This window comes from Ovis canadensis, chromosome 11 (assembly GCF_042477335.2).
Source record: "Ovis canadensis isolate MfBH-ARS-UI-01 breed Bighorn chromosome 11, ARS-UI_OviCan_v2, whole genome shotgun sequence".
Lineage (NCBI taxonomy): Eukaryota > Metazoa > Chordata > Mammalia > Artiodactyla > Bovidae > Ovis > Ovis canadensis.
Window position 1 is genome coordinate 58600667 of NC_091255.1, and position 15413 is coordinate 58616079.

A 15413-nucleotide genomic window follows, 5' to 3' on the forward strand; every position below is an offset into this window, starting at 1 on the left:
CTTACTTCCTGATGACATTTTATGTTCGTCTAGCTTTTCCGGAAGTATATGTTTCTATGGATTCAAAAGGAAGGGGCTTCCCAGGTTGCACTAGAACGTGCCAGCCAATTCAGGAGCTATAAGCACATGCAGGCTCGATCCCCAGATTGGATCAGGAAGATCTCCTGGAGGATCGCATGGCAACCCACTTCAGAATTCTTGCCTGGGAAATCCCATGGACAGAGGAGCCTGGCGGGCTGCACTCCAGTGGGTCGCAAAGAGTCAGACGCCACTGAAATGCCTTAGCATGCAGGCAGGTCAAAGGGAAGTTGCGAGGATGCTGTCTGCACAGTTGGGGGTTTAAGCTGCCTGGTTCTGCTGATGCCCCGACAGTACTCTCAGACGTGCCAGGCTTCACCACAGCCCCTCAGTCCACACCAGACACGTCCACACACAGGAGCTGTGTATGGAGCCTGTAACTGGTGCAGCTACTGTCACAGGAGGGCCCCAACCAGATCCTCTGCTTCCCCGCAGACCCTCACGTGGTCCCAGGAGCACTGGCTCCTCCAGCTCAGCGGCACTTCCAAGAGCAGGGCCCCTCTCTGCCACAGGAGAGACCCCAGAGGCCCACCTCCTCGACGACCATTTCAAGCAGCCCCTGAAGAAGGGCTTTCCCAGCTCCTGCCTCCCCCAGGAACAGATGAGGAGTCTCCCTCTGTCCGCAGCGCTCTTCCTGAGAAGCCTCTCCGAAACTCCCACGGAGGGAGGGCGTCTACCGGGATCAGAATAGCCACGTCCTGGGCTCTCGTTGGTCTGGGGTTAGAGTGTTCCCAGAGAAGGGTCCTGATTCTCGGGGAATTCTGGGAATGGAGGCAGAAAGTTGAAAGGAGAGAGCAGACTGTGTGTGAAGGTTCCTCCACCACCTTCACTGGGGGTCACACAGGGTGACTGGGGCAAGAGAGATCCAGAAGCCAGGACATCTGGCCACTTTCACGCTCAGTGGGATGAAGGGAAGCCTCTTTGAAGGGCTCTAACTTTTATGTATGTTTCCTAACTGCATGTCCCTCCAGGGCCTGCTGGTCCAGGGATTTCTCAGGATTGGGGCGAAAGGAGAGAGCAGACTCTGTGTGTGAAAGATATTCCACCACCTTCTCTGGGGGTCACATGGGGTGACTGGGGCAAGAGAGATCCAGAAGCCGGGACATGTGGACCACTCTCAGGCTCAGTGGGATGAAGGGAAGCCTCTTTGAAGGACTCTAACTTTTATGTATGTTTTTGTAACTGCTTGTCCCTCCTGGGCCTGCTAGCCCAGGGATTTCCCGGGATTGGGGCATAAGCCTCACCCTTCCTGGCACTGGTTCCCACTCAGCCCTGCAGAAACGTTTGTTGAATAAACAAGAGTTGATTTGGGAAAGAATTCACATTGTTAGAACAGAGTACTTTAAACAAATTAATAAAGAACAACACAAAATCAACCAATCAACACAAAAGTGGACTTATCCTGCCCCCAAAGTTCCCATGCCAGGGATGCCTCTCACCTTCCAGGTGAGGAATCTGTGGGGAGCAGGTTTGAACACCCCAGTCATCTGGCACCCTGGCAGTTTCTGAGGGTGCTCCCCCAGGGCCCAGAATAGCCAGGCCAGTCCCTGAGGAAGGTCTGAGTGGGCTCAGGGACTCACGTCTGGGATCCCCAGCTCCTGCGCCTGCAGCCCCACCGGTGACTTGCCTGCCACGCCCCAGCAGAAGCCTGGGAGCTCGTCACGCTTGCACAGGACTTGCCTTCCAAGGTGAACACCCGACTGGGCCCCACCGGGGGCAGGACACCTACTCTCAGCTCAGAGGCACTAGAACAAGGGGGAACTTGCTGTTTGGGGACCAGCGGGAAGCGCAGGTGGTAAGCCTGTGCGGGGGCAGGGAGACAGTAGCAGGATGGTGTTTAACTGAGGAAAGCGGGCAGGCGGTGCCTCACTCAGGGCCATGGAGGGATGGGGCCCCCAACCCCCTCGCTGCACTGTGCATCCTGTACGTAAGCCGCAGCGCTTGTGAGCACACCACGGGATCCCTCTAGGGACACCATCCCAGCAGACTTACTTTCCATTTACCGCTTACTTCACTTCTATGCAGAGTACATCATGCGAATTGCAGGGCTGGATGAACCACAAGCTGGACTCAAGACCGCTGGGAGAAATACCAACAACCTCATAGATGCAGGTGATACCACTCTAAATGGCAGAAAGTGAAGAGGAACTAAAGAGCCTCCTGATGAGGCTGAAAGAGGAGAGTGGAAAAGCTGGCTTAAAACTCAACATTCATAAAACTAAGATCGTAGCATCTGAACCCATCTCTTCATGGCAAAGAAAGGGGAAAAATGGAAGCAATGGCAGATTTTCTGATCTTGGGCTCCAGAATCACTGTGGATGGTGACTGCAGCCATGAAATTAAAAGACACTTGCTTCTTTCCAAAGGAAGGACAGCTGTGCCCAACCTAGACAGCATGTTAAAAAGCAGAGACATCACTTGCTGACAAAGTTCCATATAGTCAAAGCTATGGTGTTTTCAGTAGTCATGGACAAATGTGAGAATTGGACCATAAAAAGGCTGAGTGCAGAAGAATTGATGATTTTGAACGGTGGTACTGAGAAGACTCTTGAGAGTCCCTTGGACAGCAAGGAGATCAAACCAGCCAATCCTAAAGGAAATCAACCCTGAATATTCACTGGAAGGACTAATGCTGAGCTGAAGCTCCAATACATTGGCCACCTGATGGGAAGAGCTGACTCACTGGAAAAGACCCTGATGCTTGGAAAGATGGAAGTCAAAAGGAGGAGGCAGCAGAGGATGCGCTGGTTGGACGGCATCACTGACTCAATGGACACAAATCTCAGCAAACCCTGGGAGACAGTGAAGGACGGGGAGCCTGGCATGCTGCTGCCCATGGGGTCACAGAGTCAGACACGACTTAACAACCCAACAACAACAGCTTTTGTAAAGCTGGGCAATGAGCACATTGTCATGATCAGGGGGAAATAGTGTTCTCATGTTTAAATCACCTAGTGAGCCCTTCCCCTTCCAGGCAGAGCTGCCTCCCCCTGGCTTCTGTGACCACTGAATCTCTATTCCTGTTGCCCCATCAGCAAGGTGACCTCAAGGTACACTGACAGGGCTCCTCCCCAGAGAGGAGAGGAGAGCGTCCAATCGGCGGTGGGCTGCGCACCAGGGTCTGGGCAGCCCGGAAGCATAAGAGACCCTGCAGGGGCCTGTGGTGGCCACGTGGCTCAGCCAGCCTGGCGGAGCCCACGTCCTCCCTGTCTCTGAGGGACCACTGCAGGAATTACACCCTCAGGACTGAGTTACTCAATGAATGTCGGTGGCGGGGCCAGAGCCAGACCTACCTCACCTTCCCTGAAGCAGCAACAAGCACCCCAGTTCATAAGCACTTCCATAAGTAAAATGTTATACTATTTTGAAGAAAATAAAAGAACGTTCAGATGAAGGGAAAGGCATATCTGGGTGTTGGTTGAGGAAGGATTAATACTGGTAATGTGATTCTTTCAAAAAATAAAGTGTGAAGACAAATAATTCCCAGGAGCACTGAAGGCTGGGGCAGCTTGGGGCAAAATAACCAGATGTTTGAAAAATGCAGCCATTCCCGAAAGCTGACATCATGCTTCTGGATGACTCCATCATAAAGAGAAATATTAATGGGTCAAGAATTTTAGTCTTACATTTGGAAACTTAAAAATTTCTAAAGCACAGTCATTCCCTGGTATTCTAATGGTATGGATTTTGCACTTTCACTGCTGTGGCCTGGGTCCAATCGTTAGTTGACGAATTGAGATCACACAATTCAATCCGATTATTCAATCCTGAACAATCCGATTGTTCAGATGGAGCTTGAAAGTGGAGAACTCCAGGAACTGGCTCTCCTGAGAAACTGCCACCTGCAGTTTTCTTTAGAATGATCATCGAATGCCCTGTGTCTAATAAAAATAGAATAAGGAATTCACTATCAAGAAACTCGTCTTTTCCCCTGAACTCAGGGCAGTTCCTGAAATTCGAGTTCAGTTCAGTTCAGTTCAGTTCAGTCGCTCAGCCGTGTCCGACTCTTTGTGACCCCCTGAACCACAGTACGCCAGGCCTACCTGTCCATCACCAAGTCCAGGACTCCACCCAAACCCATGTCCACTGTGTCGGTGATGCCATCCAAGCATCTCATCCTCTGTCGTCCCCTTCTCCTCTTGCCCTCAACATTTCCCAGCATCAAGGTCTTTTAAAGGAGTCAGCTCTCCAAATCAGGTGGCCAAAGTATTGGAGTTTCAGCTTCCGCATCAGTCCCTCCAATGAACACCCAGGACTGATCTCCTTTAGGATGGACTGGTTGGATCTCCTTGCAGTCCAAGGGACTTTCAAGAGTCTTCTCCAACACCACAGTTCAAAAGCATCAATTCTTCTGCACTCAGCTTTCTTTATAGTCCAACTCTCACATCCATACATGACTACTGGAAAAACCATAGCCTTGACTAGGCGGACCTTTCTTGGCAAAGTAATGTCTCTGCATTTATGGGAAACTCGAGTGACTTCCCATAACTTGAGGTTTCCTTCCTGAATACAGGACCTGAGTATCAGACCTCAGGTGCACGTATTCTGAATCCTTCCCGCCTCCTCCTTTCCTGGCTCCGCCCTGGAATCATCATTCGGGTTTAATACAGCCACTCAGACCTGCGCACAGACAGGCTGCAGCTGCAGGCGTGGAGGAGCCGGTTACCGGGTCACAGGTGAGAGCTGGAGGGGTGGTGGTTGGGGCTCCTGGTGCAGGATCGCCCTCAAATAGGGGCTGGGTTGATGGAGATGGAGCACTGAGCCCCCAACTCTGCGCTCTGACTCCGCTGAATGAGGGGAAAAGACAAAGGCTTCCCGACCTGGTAGGGAACTGCGTCTCTGTGGGGCAGCTCCAGGCTTGACTCTGCCCCTGTCTGGAGGGATAGAGAGTTGGCATCTCAAGCTCTCGGATGTCCACCCATATGCACGAAACCCCTGCTGCCCTGGACCATGTCTGGCGTGAAACAGTTTCACGTCCAGGCCAGCACTGTGGCTCTCATACTTGTGCACACACACTCACTTTCATGCACATACGCACTTGTGTGCACTCCTAAGGGGCACACGTGCACACTCAGCCCAACCACTCACAAACACTCATTAAAAGAGAAAGAAACCTGGAGAGGGGCAGTCCACTGCCTCTTTCTATGCTCTCCATTCATTTTTGGTTAAGCTGTAGCCGCAATCTCTAAATTCAATTCACCACCCCCTACTGGTGAATGATCTGCAATTTGAAAGCCAATTTCCATTCCCAGTGCCTAGGGAGCCAGAGCCCCTGGGAGGCCCTCATCCCCTGGGACTAAATAGTGAAGGTGGTGGAGAGGAATAGGCCCCCACCCGCCCCCGAGGGTGCAAGCAGCAGGTGCAAGAAGGGGGAGGGTTCTCAGAGGAAGTGCCTTGTGAAAGAGAGTGAGAAGTAGCCCAGCTGATGGGATGGTAGGTACTGATGGCCAGTGTGAGCCACAATGGTTTACAGACTCAACCCCCAGGCCTGGAGGAACTTATGACTGCCCAGTAGGGATCCCTCCAGAGAAGGCAATGGCAACCCACTCCAGTAATCTTGCCTGGAAAATCCCATGGACGGAGGAGGCTGGTGGGCTGCAGTCCATGGAATCGCACAGAATCGGACATACTGAGAGACTTCACTTTCACTTTTCACTTTCACACATTGGAGAAGGAAATGGCAACCCAGTCCAGTGTTCTTGCTTGGAGAATCCCAGGCACAGGGGAGCCTAGTGGGCTGCTGTCTATGGGGTCGCACAGAGTCGGTCACGACTGAAGCAACTTGGCAGCAGCAGGGACCCTCCATCCTGGCCATAGCAGCAGGGACAGGACACAGCAAAGGCTCCCCGGACTGGGGCATCTCTTCCCTCTGAGCCAGGGCTGGGGCTCTGTTTCAGCTGTCTTCTGAAGGTGGTTGGTCGCCTCCCTCCACACTATTGGTGAAAGGCCTGCCTGGACAGCAGGGTGCTCACCTTCCCATGTAAATATCCAGGTACATACAAGTTACCACTGAGCCTTTGCGTGGGAAACCTTGTCCAGGTTCTCCTAGGTGCTGCAGGAATGGAGATCCCTGCTGACCGAGAATCCCTGAGCCCCTGGTCAGCTGATAAACCTTGAGCTGCATACCTGCTGCCTCACTTTCCCCAAGGTCCTGTGTCAGGACAAAGTGCTGGCAACGGCATGCACTTTCCAAGGTGTTCCACTGACTCCCAAATGCGATCAGGTCCCCAGTGACAGCACAAATCCCAGCTGTGTGCCCCAGCTTAATATATGTAGAGACCAGCAGCTGTGACAGTGATCTGAGAGAAGGATTAATTGTTGCCTCACTTTTCCCAACTCCAGAAGCTTCAGGGCCCCTCCAGGTCTTGCCCCATGCAGCAGTCTTCCTATACCACCCCCGACCCTCTGCCTTCTCACCAGCCTCTTCCCCTGTTGTGCCCTGGCCTCTCTCTCTCCCATTTTTCTGTCCTTTGCAGCGTCAGAGACAAGAGGAGAGACTCAGGAAGAGGGGAGGAAATGCCAAACTTAAAAACCCATCTGAATTTCAGATAATGAATCACTTTGAAATGTAAATATGTGGCAAATATTACATAAAATATACCTATATTTATAAATAAGACAACAGTGGAACCCCAGACTGATAAGGGCGGCAAAGGTGCCTAAGGACACAGGAAGCACCTCCCATCCCTAGTCCAGCTCCTCCATCCCCAGTCCAGCTCCTCCACCCTCAGTCCAGCTCCTCTATCCCAGACCAGCTCCTCCACCCTCAGTCCAGCTCCTCTATCCCAGACCAGCTCCTCCACCCTCAGTCCAGCTCTCCTTCCCAGTCCAGCCCCTCCATCCCAGTCTAGCTCCTCCATCCCAGACCAACTCCCCCCATCCCCATTCCAGCTCCTCCATCCTCAGACCAGCCGCTCCATCCCAGTCCAGCTCCTCCATCCCCAGTCCAGCTCCTTGTAGACAGCCCTTCTGCACTCTATAGGGTGGAAAAGTGTGTGTCTCCATTGTACAGATTTGGTTTAGTTGAGACTGGTCTATGGTTTTGAGGATCAGCCGCAACCTGGAGTTCTTCCCAGTGCCTAGGCTGTATCGTCTGACGATTAGGAGCCAGGCCCAAGGTGGTTGGAGTTTGGGGGCAGAGCCTGGTGGGAAGGGACCCTGGCATTTCCTTGTCCAGATTCTGGAACCCTCCAGAGCCTTTCCCAGTGAGGAGAACCTCAGGGACCATATAAAATTGGACTAAGAGGCTTGTGTGCGTGAGCTCAGAGATCCGCCATGGCCTGGGGAAGGCTCAGGGAAGACTGGAGGTAGGGGGCAGCAGGAAGAGCGGCAGGAAGTCCTAACCAGGGCCCGTCTGGGAGCCCACAGCTTCAGCAGCCTTGGACAACATGACAGAAGATGGCCAGGGGTCCCCTGTGCACAGGCCACACTCCCCCAGGAGGACTCATGTGGTGGTAGAGAGTCTGTGACACTTCCTGCTTTCATAGTCTTCTGGTCATTTCAGTATCTGTGAGAACATTCCTATAAATAGCACATCTAGTGACTACAAATGGGCATTTAAGGTGAAGCTAAAACAGATACTACTGTTTAAAAAATGAGTCAGTGTCAAATAATTTCTAGGACACAGGGATATGTGAAAAGTGAAAGTGTTAGTCGCTCCGTCGTGTCTGACTCTTTGTGACCCCATGGACTGTAACCCACCAGGCTCTTGCATCCATGGGATTCTCCAGGCAAGAATACTGAAGTGGGTTGCCATGTCCTCCTCCAGGCGATCAGCCCAACCCAGGGATCAAACCCAGGTCTCCCGCACTGCAGGCAGATTCTTTACTGTCTGAGCCACCAGAGGAGCCCAAGAATACGGGGAGCCCATCCCTTCTCCAGGGGATCTTCCCAACCCAGGAATCGAATGGGGGTCTCCTGCATTGCAGGCGAATTCTTTACCAGCTGAGCTACCAGGGAAGAACTAATTTTTAGGACACAGGGATATGTAGTGTTGTGAAAAGCACAGAGGTTAGGCTGGGGAGGCTGGCGAGACAGGCTTTCTGGGGTGTTCCCTGGCAAGTAGAAAAAATATGAGAGATTGAGAGCAGAGGGTGGTTTGGTGGGCCTGACGTAGGCTCAAGGGACCTCATACACCTTTCTCAGGGGGCCATGCCCACCAGCTGCCCTCCCACCCGACCTTTGGACGTTAACCTGCTGATATTTTGCTTTCCTTTTACTTGTCAACACACACGCTCCCTCCCAGAGTCCAGTCGGATAGATCAGCGTGTGTTACAAAAACACCGTTTTGCTGAGGTCACCCCCTCTCCATGTCACCTGGTCCAGGGGCAGAGCAAGGTTGACCTTTGACTCATTCAGCTCTGCTGGGCACTTTCCCAGAGCTCATTGCAGGGCACTGACCACACCCTTCATGTGGCATCAGCCCTGCAGGGACTTCTGAGCAGGTCTGCAGGGATAGAGCACCTATTGTAGGCAGAGCATGTGGGGGCGCTAGGGGCCCTCCCCCCAGCACTGTGTGTGCGTGTGTGTGTCTGTGTGTGTGTGTGTGTGTGCTGTGTGTGTGTGTGTCTGTGTCTCTATGTGTGTGTTTGTGTGTGTGTGTGTCTGTGTGTGTGTGTGTGTCTGTGTCTCTATGTGTGTGTTTGTGTGTGTGTGTGCTGTGTGTGCCCATGTGCACGTGACAGGGTGTTCTCCCAGGGAGTGGGTGTCGGATTCTGGAAGCTTCTAAAGAGTGGTTGGCTTCGCCAGGCTAGCTTGTCCTGTCTCCCCATGGAGTGAGACCCTGTGTGGTTTAGGATTGTCAATGAACCCACCCATTCATTTATTTTCAGTCAACATCCTGGTGGCTCAGAGAATCTGCCTCCGAGGCACGAGACTCAGGTTCGATCTCTGGGTCGGGAAAATCCCTGGAGAAGGGAAGGGCAACTTAATCCAGTATTCTTGCCTGAAAAATCCCGTGGACAGAGGATCCTGGCAGACTACAGTCATTGGGGTCACAAACAGTCGAACAGGACTGAGTGACTTTCATTTTCACTTTTCACTCAACATCCCAGACAGTGTTCTAGGAACTTGAAACATGACTTCTAAATTTATGGAAAGGATGAAAGCTGGACAATGGTCAGGAAAAGGTGATGAGGAAAGGTTTTGAGGGGGTGAGTTTCCTTCTGGATACTATAGACCCCTGGCTGTCTCCCTCCCAGAGAGAACACACTGCCCTTCCCACCAAGTCTCCTGGTTGCACTGGGCATTCGGTGATGATGCCAGGTCTCCAGCAGGAGGCTCCCCCTCTCACCCAGTGAGGCATCACTGCTCTCAGAGCACAGGCTGAGGTGGCATTCTTCCTTTGGTTCCCTGGGGGGTGAGCCCTCCATGTGACCCTGAGGACACCTGCTTGCTCCAGCCTTGGGGCCAGTGGGCAGGCCTCCCTGGGAACGTATTTTCAGCCTGGGGAGACTTGGCCTGCCTCCCTGTCGATGGGACACCCAGGCCCACGTTCGATGGGGAACAGCGGGGCAAAGGCTGTTCCGAGGTCAGTGGAAGCAGCAGAGTGGCTGGAGTCCAAGGGGAGACCTTGAGGAGACTGGAAACGCTGGGGGTCCTGCCCAAGGCTTCTTCCAGAACGGGTCAGTGGCCAGAGATGAGCACACAAGATCAATCTCCTGCGTGCTCTGGCAGGCTCAGGGTAGGACATCCCTGGGCAAGGGTCTCCCTCCAGGCAGCCCCGAGGGCTGTGGCTAGGAGGCCAGGAGTCACTGTCGACCACTAGCAAGGATGCCTTGGGGCCCTATGGGTGGCTGAGCACCATTCTGTGCATGAGAACTTTCCAATTTAAGAAAAGTTATTTTGTAAAAAATACTCAGGAAAAGAATTGAGCAGATCTTATCTGAGGTGCAAGGAAAAGCCTCAGCACAGGAAGCTGCAACCCCTATTTCTAGAACCTTCCATCACATGAGGTTCTCAGCAGCAAGTAATAATGATAAGCTATTTATGCCCCATCCTGGAAAAGGCTGAAAAGCAGCTACTGGATTGTGTCCACCTGTGAAATCTCAGCCTCTCTTGTATTATGCTGAGCAGGTTGGGGCAGGATCAGGGCAGCTCTCTCTCTTCACTTAATCACCAGATTCTTGGTTCTTTAAAAAAAAAAAAAAATTAAAGCCAAGTTAATATTCTTGTGAAAAACGAATGTCCAAGGAAAGATAAACAGCCCTAGAGGGAGCCTGCCTTCCCGGGGTGAAAACGCATGATGGACAGCATAGTGGCTTGTGCCCCGCGGCTGACAGGGCCTCAAGAGCCCACGTGGGATGGGTGCCTTGGCCAGGGCGACAGGGTGCTTCACTCTTCCGTGCCTCAGGCACCACTGGTCCTCCTGGAAAGGAAGCAAGATTAGACCTGTGACATGCCACTTGCAAACACACCTTGAGGAATATTCAAGATCTGAGCGTAAAAATAGACAAAATTTGACCGTGATGGATATTCCACCATCTGGGAAGCCTTTTAAAAAGGATACTCTACACAAACAAACGAAGACTACTTTAAAACAAAACCCTGAAGCTTTGAAGGAAAGACAGACAGGACGACATAAACACGTGGGGTCTTTATTCCAAAGATCATCTGGGGAGAACTGATGATGGAAAGCTACTCACCCTGGAAGGCAGTTTGTTTCTTTAAGGGGTGAAAGTCTTAGAAAGCTGTAAGGAGAAGACAGACACTCCCAGTAGGAGGAGCAAAGGCTTTGCAAAGGCAGTGACCATGTGGAAATCTGAAGGGCCAGAAACAGGAGGAGCTGGTCAGCCCTCCACAGCAGCAGGCCTCGCCAGGAAGAGGCGGAGCTAGAAGCCAAGGGGACCAGGCTGCTCACAAGCTAAGACAAAGGGACTCCTTGCAGCCACTGAAGTCAGGCTTCAGGATCTAGGGAGGTAGACCTCACCAGCAGCACACTCACTACACAGTGAGACCGAGACAGAGAAGTGGACAGAACATGACCAGAATGCTCCCTCCAGTGTCTGTGGTTTGTGCCTGATATTTCCAGTGAGGGGAAAGCTGAGGTCTGGGGAAGGAGGGGGCCAGTGTGAGTGTCCTGGGGCAGCCGTGACCAAGGACCCCAAACAAGGGATCAAAAAAACCAAGTTTGCCCTCCTCCAGTTTGGAGGCTGGAAGTCCACATCAAGGTGTCAGCAGGGCTGCAGGGAAATATCCTTCCTTACCTCTTCCAGCTTCTGGCGGCCCTGGCGGCCCCTCACTTGTGGCCACATCCCTCCAGTCTGTGCCTCAGTCAGCTCTGGGCCGCTCCCTTGTCTGTTTCTGACAAATTTCTCTCTTCTTACAAGAAACCAGGCACCTTACACAGGGGCCCACGCGGCTCTAACACGACCTCCTCTTTATTTGTGGCTGCAAGGCTCTATTTCCAAGGAAGGTCACCTTCACATGTTCCAGGTGGACGTGTATTTTGGGGCCACCTTTCACCCTTCCCTGATGGATCAGTGGGAAAGAAAGTGCCTGCCGATGCAGGAGAGGCGAGTTTGATCCCTGAGTCGGGAAGATCCCCTAGAGAAGGCAATGGCAACCCACTCCAATATTTTTGTAAGGGAAACCCCATGGACAGAAGAGCCTGGTGGGCTGCAGTACATGGGGTTGCAGAGAATCAGACATGGTTTAGCGACTAAAGAACAACAACATTCACCCCAGTACATACAGTACAGAGGGCGAGAAGAGAGAGACAGGAGTGGGCTCTCTAAGCTGATTCCACGTATGCAAAATCACATCCATGTGTGTGCACAGAACACGCGTCTCTCCAGTGACTTCTTTCTTCCTCAACTACAAATACTGTACTTATGTGAGAAAAGAAGGCTGTCGTTCTCTTGGTAAATTAGAATAGAAGCAAGTTCAGAAAATCAAGGGAAGCGGGAGACAGCAGCACCAATCACAGGGGTCTGGGGGCTGAGACTGTCCCTTGCTATTTCAATCTCTTGTTTGACCCAGAGTCTCCTGGAGTCAGGACTGGGGCTGGTCACCAATGGCCCCAGCTCCTGGAAGCGATTCCATCCACACTTTCCTTTGCTCCTGGCCCTTCTGCCCAGCACCCTGCAAAGTGAAAAAAAGAATCAGAGACAAGGAATTCAAAACCAAAGGGTACCAACTCCATGGCATTCTGGAAAAGGCAAAATTCTGGACACAGTAAAAAGATCAATGGTTGTCAGGACCTGGGGGGAAGGATGGATGAATGGATGGAACACAGAGGATTTTTCAGGCAGTGAAGCTACTTTTTGTTGTTGTTCAGTTGCTGAGTCACATCTCATTCTTTGTAACTCTATGGATTGTAACCCACCAGGCTCCTCTGTCCTGCACGATTTTCTGTGTTTGCTCACATTCATGTCCCTTGAGTTGGTGATACTATCTAACCATCTCATCCTCTGTGTAGTACCTATCGGTAGCTACATGTCATTATGAAAAGCGAAAGTGTTAGTTGCTCAGTCATGTCTGAGTCTGTCCATGGAATGTCCCAGGAAAGACTCCTGGCGTTGGTTGCCATTTCCAGCTCCAGAGGATCTCCCTGACCCAGGAACTGAACCCTCCTCTCTTGTGTCTCCTGCAGTGGCCGGCAGATTCTTTACCACTGTGCCATCTGGGAAGCCCAAATGTCAGGTTTACTGGGTGCCAAAGCCTGAGACGAGCATTTGTCTCAGAGGAAGTGAAAGTTCAGCTCTCTGGACTGTAAATCTCGAGTTCCACAGGAAGATGCTTTTGTTGATAAAAGCCAATCTGGAGAGTGGACCAAGTGTCCCAAATGCCTTCCTCAGAATGCAAAAGCGGAAGAGGGGCAGGGGGCATCCAAGGTGGTCTCAGGCTGGTGTCAGGTTCAAGTGGCCACACGAGAATCTGTGTGTCACGACCCATCTCTACAGGACATATGGCTCAGGGCGTTTTGCATGTTTTATATAAAATTCAAGATAACCCCAGCAATATAACTGGACTTGTCTCCGAGGGACCCGTTTCCTGTCTCATCTGTGTTTCTCATCTGTCTGACAGTGGTCCCACTGCAGACATTATAAAGGTGTCGAGAAGGGTCATGACACAGTTGGGTCAGGAAGGAGCTTGGGGACCCTCGCCCACCCTGGCCAGGGTGCAGCCCCTCTCACAGGCTTCTGAAGGAGCCAGGGGAACTCTGACTCATCAGCTTTCCTGCCCTCCAGGGAGTGTGCCCGAAACCAGTAAGGAGGACAAGGGACCCCTTAAAACTCATCCACATCCTGCTGGCCATGCTGACCTCAGCATCCCCTCTCCTCGCTCCCAGGATACTCTGGGTCCTCTCGTTGTTGGCCGCCTTCAGGAGTGCTCAGAGTGGAGGTTAAGTTGCATGGTCTCAACTCTGCCGGCGGCGGGGCTCGGGTGGGGTGGAGTAGTGTGGGAGGGAATGCAGCAGGGGCAAGATGGGTGTGGGAGGAGAGACCTAGAACAGGCCAGGAGGGGCCCAGGCTCCAGGTAGTGCCAGTGACCCCAGGAAGGGCAGTCAGTGGATGTCCTGAGGTCTTGTCATAACCCACATGTGTGACTGTCCCCCCACAGTCTGGGACAACCCCAACTGCACCAAGGGTGTGGTTGTTGTGTTGAAGGGCCAGCCAGCCACGATGGGCTGCAGCATCTCCAATGCCTTCTCCCATATCGACATCTCCCTGAAAGCGAACCCCACGGCACCCTGGGAGCTCATCTTCAGTGTAAAGGCCCCAGGAAACTACTGCCAGGATGGATGGCAGCTCTGGATTCAAGACGGTGAGGCGCAATTGATGATTCAAGAAGCCCAGGGCAGCCAGGCAGGGCGGTACAAGTGGAGTCTGAATGGGCGCCAGAGAAACATCAGAATCACCACCCTGGCCGTCTTCGGTGAGCAGGGCGGGGTGGGGGGGAATGACCCCCAAGCTTCTCTTTTTGGCGGGCAGGAGTGGGGAGCAACTCAGGAGGAGTGATTCCTGCCCACTTGAGGTGCCCAGAGTCACGGAGATGAGGCCTGAAGGGAATTTCCACTATGCCCCACCCTCGCCGCATCTGTGCCCTCTCTGAGATTCTCAGGGCAGTCCCTGCACGAGTGCTGCTCACTGTCCCTATCTGCTCAGGGAGCTGGCGCCTTCCCGCCCTAAACACCACCTATTCTCCCACCCCCACGCCTTGATTGGCTGGAGGCTCCCCAAGTCACCATCGTTCTCTCCCTTGCACCCTTCGCCTGTTCATATGCAGTCAGTGTCACCCTGAGCGCCGGGGACAAGAAGCAGGGGTCCTGCTTTGCCCCAGACCAGGAACAGTGGGAGGGGCTGAGAAGGCACCCCTCAGCCTAGCCGGTCTCTGGGCGGGGAACCCAGTGAGGCCTTCATGAACTCCTGTATCCAGGGCTCATCTGATACCTGGGGTGGAGGGGCTGTGTCAGGGCAGGCCCTGGGCAGGCCCCCGCCAAACTGCCCTGTGTCTCTTTGGCAGACCCGTAAGACCTGCTCCTCACACCTTCCGCAGTTGGGTGTTCCTGTCTTCATCCTGGGCTAAAGGAGGGGAGCCCCCAGAAAGCCCCCCCGGGTCTTCCCTCCGCAGACACCCTCACCCTCTGTGCCAGGAGCCCTGCCCAGCCCATGCACCCATCCCCCTGCCACTCTCCCAGCCATGGGATTCCCTACCACAGGCCATGTCCCCCTCGAGGGAGCCCCCTAGGTGGTGGGGCTCCTGCAAAGGTGAACAAAGGAGGGAGGGCCCGGACATTTATGCAGGTCAGCAGATGAGCATACCCCGTTCTGATCTTAATCCTGAACACACTGGGCCAGATGCTGGTGATATTCCCCATCCTTTCTCTGGTAGTCCTCCTCAGCCTGCTGATCTGCACACTAGCCTGGTTCCGAAGGTGTGGCTCTCTAAACTTCAAGCTCCAGAACCTATTGGCCTCTGAGCCTGGTCTGTGGGCGGGGGAGGGGTGGGGTCGTCTCAGGCCCGGCATAGACTCTCTGCCCCATGGTCTTGTACCCACCGAGACTAGTGAGAGAGTGGGGAGCATTTGAGGTCCCCGAGAGCCAGAACCCCTGCCCCAGAGGACCCCAGCCAGCAAATGCAGTCCCAGTCCCAGAATACAGATGCCCCACCACAGACAGGCCACGGAGTCCACACCATCCCTAGGACCCACTGGGGGATGGCATGGGGGCTTCCTGCTCCTTCCAGGAGACCTAAGATGTGCGGGTGGGGGATGTTCCTACAGGACGCACTTGTAGGTAAAGGTGTCTGCACATGGCTCTCATCCCTCCCATCCTCCCCACTTCCCCAAGTAAGGAGGCTCTGAGCCTGGGCTGGAGAGCTGTGTGCACTGG

General features: G+C 53.2%; 1 pseudogene; it reads left to right on the plus strand.

The window, feature by feature from the left end:
* The first annotated feature begins 13334 nt into the window (after nucleotides 1-13334).
* On the plus strand, nucleotides 13335-15001 carry LOC138415491 (secreted and transmembrane protein 1A-like; annotated as a pseudogene).
* The last annotated feature ends 412 nt before the right edge of the window (nucleotides 15002-15413 follow it).